The 8170-nt window shown below is 38.5% G+C and overlaps 1 pseudogene; it reads left to right on the forward strand.

The window, feature by feature from the left end:
• Positions 1-3836: 3836 nt before the first annotated feature.
• On the forward strand, positions 3837-8085 carry LOC123824100 (annotated as a pseudogene).
• The last annotated feature ends 85 nt before the right edge of the window (positions 8086-8170 follow it).

Consider the following 8170-nt stretch of genomic DNA (forward strand, 5'->3'; position numbering starts at 1 on the left):
TATTGCTGTAGCAGTTTGTGGTTCTCTATGGAAGGAGAGAGCATATGAAAACAGAATGTGAAACTCAGTGTGATCTCCAAGTAGCAGCTTATTGTTCTGCCTCCTAGTGACAAAGGAAAAGAAAAGGTGGGCCTGTCAGTATTTCCAGGTCTTTCTTCCAGTGATTGTGGTGGGATTAGATAAAAGTGCTCTACCTTTGAAGACATATTCTCAAAATGCAAACTTGACTCCTCAGAATATGGTCTCCTGAAAATAGAACCAAGAGTAGGTGGAGGATCAGCACCAAAAGTACATGGCAGCTTCTCAGGTAAAACATGTGTCCTCAGTCAGAAGCTGTGCTATTTCTCCTCATATGATTAGATTAAGAACCCACAACCATTTCTCCTTTTGTTTGATGTTATTGGATAGTGAAGTTGGTTTAATCTACTTCTTTCTGTTTCTTTTTATGATTCTGAACAGCAGTAGTTTATGTACAGTAGTTTCCTCTTTGTCCCAGGGCATTCTGCACATTCTCTTTATGTAGGCTGCCTGAGATCAAGAATCGTTTCCTTTAATCAATAATCTTCAACCTCTGATCTCTTCTCCTCTGTGACAGGTCAACCTTGGAATGTAGTCATGTGCAACATCTTTTCTGGGATGGGCTCAGAAGCTCTGGTATTGGGGGAGCAGTGATATATGTGGTTAAGTTCATGTGGCCAAAGCATCACCTCTGTACATCAGAGGTAATAAAATGCAAATTTTCCAGTGAGAATCACTTTGAATGTACAGAAAACAAGAGTCAGTAGAATAGACTTTGTCACTCAATTGATAAGTAAGTCTTGCCATTTAAATACACAATTAATGTACTGAATATGAGGTGTAGCTGTGGATTGACATTGAAAAACAATGTTTACTTATGATTATGTTCATATAATGACTTTCTTATTTATGTATTTCGACAGTAGTGTTTCACCATTAAGGACATGTCCTTCTGCATGCCTCAGTCACTGAGTATCCATTGTTCCAATCCACCTGATAGTCACTTGGCTGAGATGCACTCTTCAGTGTAGAGTTAATAGTTTTTCCTTTATCATTAGCAAGAGTCTAGCAGGGGATTATTGAGGGATGTGAAAAAAAATCCCATTTCCTCTGGACACTTTTGTTGTCTTTTTAACTTCTGTTTGCTTTGAAAAATGAAGGCCCTACATTTATTTCGTAGAGATCATTTCCTTTTGACATAAAGGATGTAATCAGGGGGGACTTGTGTTGTAAATTTTTGTTATATTGCACAGTCATTTCACAGACATACTCTACATTATCACTTTTCATATTTTCAGGTAATTTTTCAATACTCATAAGTGTAGGTTTAATTCAGTTCAATTGGTAAGATCTAGCTCTCCACACATGACAGAATCATTTTCTAAGAAATAAAACAATAAGAAATAATAGCCCTAACTTCTTTTCTATTATTATGCTTTAATTTTTTATTGTGTTTAGAAAACACAAAGGTTATCTTTCACACAGAAATTCACCAGATTTATAGAATCATCAAATAATCTAGATTACATTGATATAGAAATTCTGTGCTCTATTACTTTTCATTTCTTCCTAGTTTCTTATGTATGAGAATGTATGACTATGTGCATAAAATGTTGAGTGGAGTTATTTTGTCTTTTTACTCTCTTAACATATTTTCATGCTTCTCAGTTACAAACAGAGCAGTAAACATCCCTGACTTCTCTCTGTGCAGTTGCCGGTGTTTTTTTAAAAAATTGTAGGTCAAGTTTGGAGTAAAACTCAATGTCAGCATTTTAGTGTATGTTTTAGAAAATATTGTATCAAGAATAATCTTGTTCTCAAAGTAACTATACTGAATTTTCAAATAAAATTGTGGCTGCTATGTTACTTACTTCTTGGGAAATGTAAATTTTATAAAATTTGTTCTACCCAAAGTCATGTATGCTTATTTTCTCTGTCTTCCTTTTTGTGCTCATATAAAAACACCCACACTGGAGTGAGCACCAGAAGGACCCACTTTGCATGTGGGAAGCAGGGGAAATGCCTGACATCTGGCACAGATTGGAGCAAGTGCCACTGTTCCCTCTTGGACCCTTTCCCCACATATAGCATCACAACCCAGCGATGTGGGTTACCCTACTCTGAGTAACACCTAAGGCTCCGCCTTGCACAATGTAACATGTGCATCAAGACCAAAAAAAAAACAAAAACAAAAACACAAAGTTCCAACCAAAATAACATATTAATACCCAGAAAAAATACTACTAAATGACAAAGAGATAGCCAACCTATAAGATGCACAGTTCAAAACACTGCTAATAAGAATGGTCAAAAATTAGACAAAAAATGATGGTTATGCTAAGTAAAATAACGGAAAATGTACAGGGAACCATCAGTAAAAGGAAGAAAACTTGGACTCAAATCAACAGTGTGGATGAGAAGAAAGAAAGAAACATCCAATCAGAAAAGAATGAAGAAAGAATTAGAAAAAAATGAGAAGACACTTAGTTGGTGGACATGATGGACAGCAACAGGTGAATGAGAGGGACAGTGCACTCCAGGGTTTGAGTGCAGGAAACTGAAGCCACAATACCTCTGTCTATAAAAATTTTTAAAAGTTTCAGCTGCAGGAGAAACACTCAGTCTTACAAAAAATTATTTTTCAGGGATCCTAGGATGTACAAAAGACCACTCACTATGGAATTAGCACCAGGAATGGTGGTTTTCTTGAGGGTAGTGGGAGAATTGAAGCAAGATTGTTCCCTGTCTGAACCCTGACCTAAAAAAAGCACCACAACACAGAAACTTGGGTTGACCTGCCCTGGCAAATACCTAAGGTTCTACCCCTAGGAATGTAACAGGTACAATGAGGCTTTGAAATATGGCCCAAATGAAAAGAATTGATCAACATTCCAGCAAGACATGCCTGGCTGCTCTGGTTCAGGAGATGACCTACCAGCCTGTGAACTGAACAGTTTCTGGTTTAATTCCAAGTTAGGGAACATGCCTGGTTTTCTGCCCAAGTCCCCAGTATGTGGTATGCTAGAGGGAACCACACTTTGGTGTTTCTCTTACACTCTTTCAATGTCCCTTCCCACTCTCTAAATTATATTTTTTAATGGACTAAGCACCAAAGAGGGAGCCAACCACTCTGTGCACAGTTCAAAACACTGGTAAGCAGGGTCCTCATAGAAATGGTTGAGTGGAGCTACAAAATAAAGTAAGAAGAGCTGGCTCTACAAAATAAAATACAGAAACATATACAGGGGACCAACAGGGAAAGAAAGGAAACCAGAACTCAAATCAATAATCTGGACCAGAAGGAAGAAATAAATATTCAACCAGGGTAGAATGAAGAAACAAGAACTAAAAAAGATGAGAGGCTGAGTAAACTCTGGGACAACTTTAAACCTTCCTACATTCTAATTATAGCCATGCCAGGAGCAGAGGAGGAAGAGATGAAATGAAAAACTGATTTGAGAAATAATGAAGGAAAACTTACCATATCTGGTTAAGGAAATACACATGCAAGTAAAGGAAGCTCTCAGAGTCCAAAAGAAGTTGCACCCAAGGAGGAATGCATCAATGCAAATCACAATTCAATTACCCAAGATAAAAGATAAGAAAAGAATATTAAAACCAGCCACACAAAAGGAGTATGACCTACAAAGGGGTTCCCATAAAGACTATAAGCTGTTTGGTCAAAAGAAAACTTGCAGGCAAGAAGGGGCTGGAAAGAAGTATTCAAAGTCATGTAAGGTAGGGGCCTACATCCAAGATTAATCTAACCAGGAAAGCTATCATTTAGAACAGAAGGCCAAATCAGGTGCTTCCCAGATATGGCCAAGTTAAAGAAGTTCATTATTACCAAGCCCTTACATGAAATGATCAAGGTACTTAATCTAAGAAAAAGAAGATGATGAAAATATGAAGAGTGAAAGGACAATAAACAAACAGTATTAACAACTGAACATATAAAGCAAAACCAAAAGAACCACAAAATAAACAAGCTACTTGAAGAGGGACAAATTCACTGAAATGGAGATCATATGGAGGGTGAAGAGCGGGGTGGGAGTGAGGAGAGAATGGGGGAGAAGGTACAGGGAAGAAGAAGCTAAATGGTGGGTACAACATAAGGGGAATTTAAAATAGTATAAGAAATGGAGAAGTCCTAGAACTTATTTGTATGGCCCATGGACATGAACTTAGTCAAACAATTATAGAGCAGGGCGGTTGCAGGGTTGAGGGTGAAAAGAAGAGAAAAATGGGACAACTATAACAGAATAATCAATAAAAAATACTTAAACAAGTGAATTTCTGAAAAAATGTGAAAACACAGGCATCACCCACAACTCTTAAATCAAAATCTGCATTTTCATACAAGGACAATTTTGTTGCCTGAATGAAACCTAAAGAAGTTACTTACACTTTCAACTCATGATGCCTTTGGTAGCTGAAAAGTATACACAGCTGATTCTGAATGATACAAATACAACATTCAACAATCCATATGCCTGTGTCTGTTCCTTCATTTTAAAGTTTATTTTCCTAAAAAGTAATATCTTTGCATTGGAATTTTAGAAATATATTATCCTCACTTGTTGATGTTACAAAATACATTAGAGAGTGTTAGACAGTCAACGTGACCTTACTGAATGATGCAGGATATCTCTTAGGTCAAAACCACTTCTAACACTTTTCATTTTAGATGACACTGAGAACTCTGCTGGTTTCTCCTTGATAAACTTGCCTCTTTTTTTTTTTTATTTTGTTTTCAGGAATCTTTGACCTTCAAGGATGTGTCAGTAGATTTCTCTTGGGAGGAATGGGAATGCCTGGACCCAGGTCAGTGGAAAGTGTACTCAGATGTGATGCTGGAGAATTACAGCAACCTGGTCTCTCTGGGTGAGGCTGACTTCCTTCACATTGCCTGCCCCACCCACAGGATTTGCTTTATATAACACCTTTTGCAAACTTGACATTGCATGGTAGACTTTCAGGTTTATTATCACAAGGAAGAACTTGGAAGTTATCTCCTGTAGAAAATAATGGCTTCGAGAACTATGGTCCTTAGGAATCCACTGAAAAATTTGTGTTAGAACTGTTAAGGTGCCATCAGGAAACAGTACTTTGGAAAAATGATCTTCTAGAATATTTTAATTTTCCTGCAGTGTTCTTACCTGAGCACAACATAGATTGGAAATGAGGAATCTTTAAAAAATAATAATATTTATTTTGTACACAGGTCTTGTTGTTTCTAAGCCAGTCCTGGTCACATTTTTTCGGAAGAAATGAGGGAGCTCTGGAATGTTTGCAGGAAAAAGGGGATATCCGATCCTCCAGGTAGGTGAGAATGCAGATGCAGATGTCACAGGTGAGCAACACAAAGGTCTCAGAGGAATCCAAACCTTCAAGTGTGGTTTGGGAAGCTGTGCTTCAGTGGAAAGGAGGTTGAAAAGCCTAATTTATTTCTGTTGCAGTCACAGAGGGCCAGTTCATCTCCAACAGTATCCTATGCTCATACATGCTTTCAGAATACTGCTATGACTCCAGTGACCTCTATTATCAAAGTAGCAATGTCAGCCAAATTTCTCACTCTATAAAAATAAATACATACAATCTTTTTTTTTAAAGTGTGCAGTGTATACAATTAAGTTATTTTTGTACTGTGAGGGCCACCATGGTCTGGATCTTCTTGCATTGCTTTGGGGACTTGGGAAATCTGTGCATGTTTTTGATAAATTGTACATTAAGGCTTTTTTTTTCTTTTTTTAAGTTTTGTGTTTTTTTTTGCCAAGAATGGAGGTTTTGAAGGACTTGGTTGAGATCTTGGAATTTGTGGCAGAAATCCCAGGAACCCTGGGGACATTTATCATGTTTTTTGACATATGCATTTTAAGCTTTGGGGGTTGCCAATGACTCTTAACAAAGTTTAGACTCAGTGTTTTTCTTGTATGACAATGCACCTCCCAAACATAATACAATCTACTTTTCTGTTTGACTTCAAAATATGCTTGTGCTTGTGAAACTGTACCATAGTTTCTTCATCCATTGATTTCCTGATGGGCATTTAAGTTTCCTCCAGCATTTGGCCATTGTAAATTGTGCTGCTATGAACATTGTGGTGCATAGGTTCTTTTGAATAGATGCATCAGGGTTCTTAGGGTAGAAGGAGTTTCTAACCTTTGGGACAGCATGGATGGATCTGGAGATCATTATGGTAATGAAATAAGCCAGGTGGTGAAAGACAAATATCATATGATCTCACCTATAAGAGGAAACTAATAAACAAAATGAACAAGCAAGATATAACCAGAAATATAGAAATGAAGAACAAACTGACAGTAAGCAGAGCGAGGTGGGAGGGGAAAATTGGGGAAAGAGGGCAAGCATTTTCAGGAACATGTATAAAGGACACAGGGAAAACAAACTAAAGGGGGCTAGGATCAATGTGGAGAAGTAGGGATGTCTGTGTTGGGGGATGATGGGGGAAAATGGAGACAACTGTACTTGAACAATAAAACATGTGGAAAGAACATGTCCTTTTACTTTTCCTGGGCCATCGAGAGAGAATTATAGAGCATGCAGAGGGCAGATCCAGCCATTTTGAAAGATTTAGGAGAGTCTGAACCATAAGGCAAGAGAGGCCATTTGGATGGAAAACCTACTGGATATGGTTTGGGTGAATTCTCAAGTGGATGGGGCAAGGCCTGAGGGAATCCCAAGGACTGAGGGAATCCCTATAGCATTAGCCAGGTTGGAGGGGACTCAGATATAGCACTTACTAGCTCTGTTGTGGGGAGGGCTCAGCAGGGAAGAATGGCCTCAGATGACTTCTGTGTGGGACAATGCAGCCCCTCCAGCCTTATCCCTGAAGCCAGGCAGTTGACTCACTCCCTGAATGTTCCTAGCACCTTTCAGTATGCTGGCCCAAGGCTGAAGATCAGAGGTCATGAGTCCCGGTAAGTGTGTGCCAGGCCCTTTAAGAGAAAGACCTGGACATCAGCATTTCTCAGTCTCAGTCAGTCATTATCCTTACTGCTTTTCCAGGGTGATTCCTTATATATGATAAAGTCTCAAAACTTTGTTACTTCAGGGTTTTTTTTTTTAACATATTAGTAAAGTAAATGATAGTTTTAATACCAGTACTTAAGACATTGTTGGACTGAACTTACATATGAATAAGCCGTATGGGCAATTGCCCTTTGAATTAAACTGCCTTAATTAATTAATTAGTTAATTAATTTCTGTGTTTTTTGTCCCCTTACAGTTCATGAAATTTATTGTTTCTGTCTGTTCTTGTTTAATGGCCAATGTCTATTTGGTCTTTTGAGTCACAGAAATAGTTTTCCTTTTATATCTGCCCATGACTGAATTCCCAGTTGGGGCACATGCCTGGATTGTGAGCTAGGTCCCCAGCAGTTGGCGTATGTGAGACCACCTCACCTTGATATTTCTCAACCTCCTTCCCCTCTGTATAAAAATAAATAAATAAAATCTTTAAAAAAACTATCCTAAGTTGAATGTAATTTTTGAAAAGATTTGATTCACACCTTCCTGTTTTTCTGTCGCATCTGTTCCTGCATTCTATCTGCCATACCATGGCCTGAAGAGGTACACACCATCTGCTCCAGCAAGCAGTAGTGTGCTGCAGAGGAAGGCAGTTCAGGGAAAATTTTCCTTGTGCTCTGGGAGCACTCCACCACTGCAACCAAGGGATCTGCACAGGCGGCTGGCTCTTATCTGTACAGTGCCAATGCTTGCACAGTGCCACCTAAGGAGAAAGCCCTTTGAAAACTAACATTCAGATTGCTCTTGCTGCTGAGTCCTATGAAAGAATAGCTCAATGTTCTGCTTTTGCTTCAAAGCACTTCCTAGATGTAGCACCTGGTGTCATAGATAAAGATTATGGAGAAAATATTGGTGTTGTACTGTTCAATTTTGGTAAGGGAACTTTGAAAATGAAAGGGTGACCGCATTGCACAGCACATTTGTGAATGGGTTTCTAATACAGAAACAGGGGAAGTTCAAGGTTTGGATGACACTGAATGGGGTTGCGGAGATTTTGGTTCCACTGGAAAGAAATGAAATGTATGCTGAGAACAAAGTATGACAAAGCTTACTTTTTTCTTAAAAATAAGTTTTCTTTAGTGTTTGGGTGCTTACTCAATCT

Source organism: Phyllostomus hastatus, unplaced genomic scaffold, assembly GCF_019186645.2.
Source record: "Phyllostomus hastatus isolate PE091 unplaced genomic scaffold, TTU_PhHast_1.1 phas_contig_530, whole genome shotgun sequence".
NCBI classification, from domain to species: Eukaryota; Metazoa; Chordata; class Mammalia; order Chiroptera; family Phyllostomidae; genus Phyllostomus; species Phyllostomus hastatus.